Genomic DNA, 229 nt, shown 5'->3' with positions numbered 1-229 from the left:
GGACCTAGTCTGTCATACAGAGTGAAGTAAGTCAGAAAGAGAAAAACAAATACCGTATGCTAACACGTATATATGGAATCTAAGAAAAAAAAAAGTCATGAAGAAACTAGGGGTAGGACGGGAATAAAACACAGCCCTACTAGAGCATGGCCTTGAGGATATGGGGAGGGGGGAGGGTAAGCTGTGACGAAGTGAGAGAGTGGCATGGACATATATACACTACCAAACG

General features: G+C 43.2%; 1 protein-coding gene across 2 annotated transcripts in view; it reads left to right on the top strand.

The window, feature by feature from the left end:
* KIF26B (kinesin family member 26B) overlaps positions 1 to 229 on the top strand; it is a 499,837-nt gene that overhangs the window by 493,655 nt on the left and 5,953 nt on the right. The window lies entirely within an intron of this gene.

This window comes from Physeter macrocephalus, chromosome 4 (assembly GCF_002837175.3).
Source record: "Physeter macrocephalus isolate SW-GA chromosome 4, ASM283717v5, whole genome shotgun sequence".
NCBI lineage: Eukaryota > Metazoa > Chordata > Mammalia > Artiodactyla > Physeteridae > Physeter > Physeter macrocephalus.
This window is presented reverse-complemented; position numbering and strand designations above follow the sequence as displayed.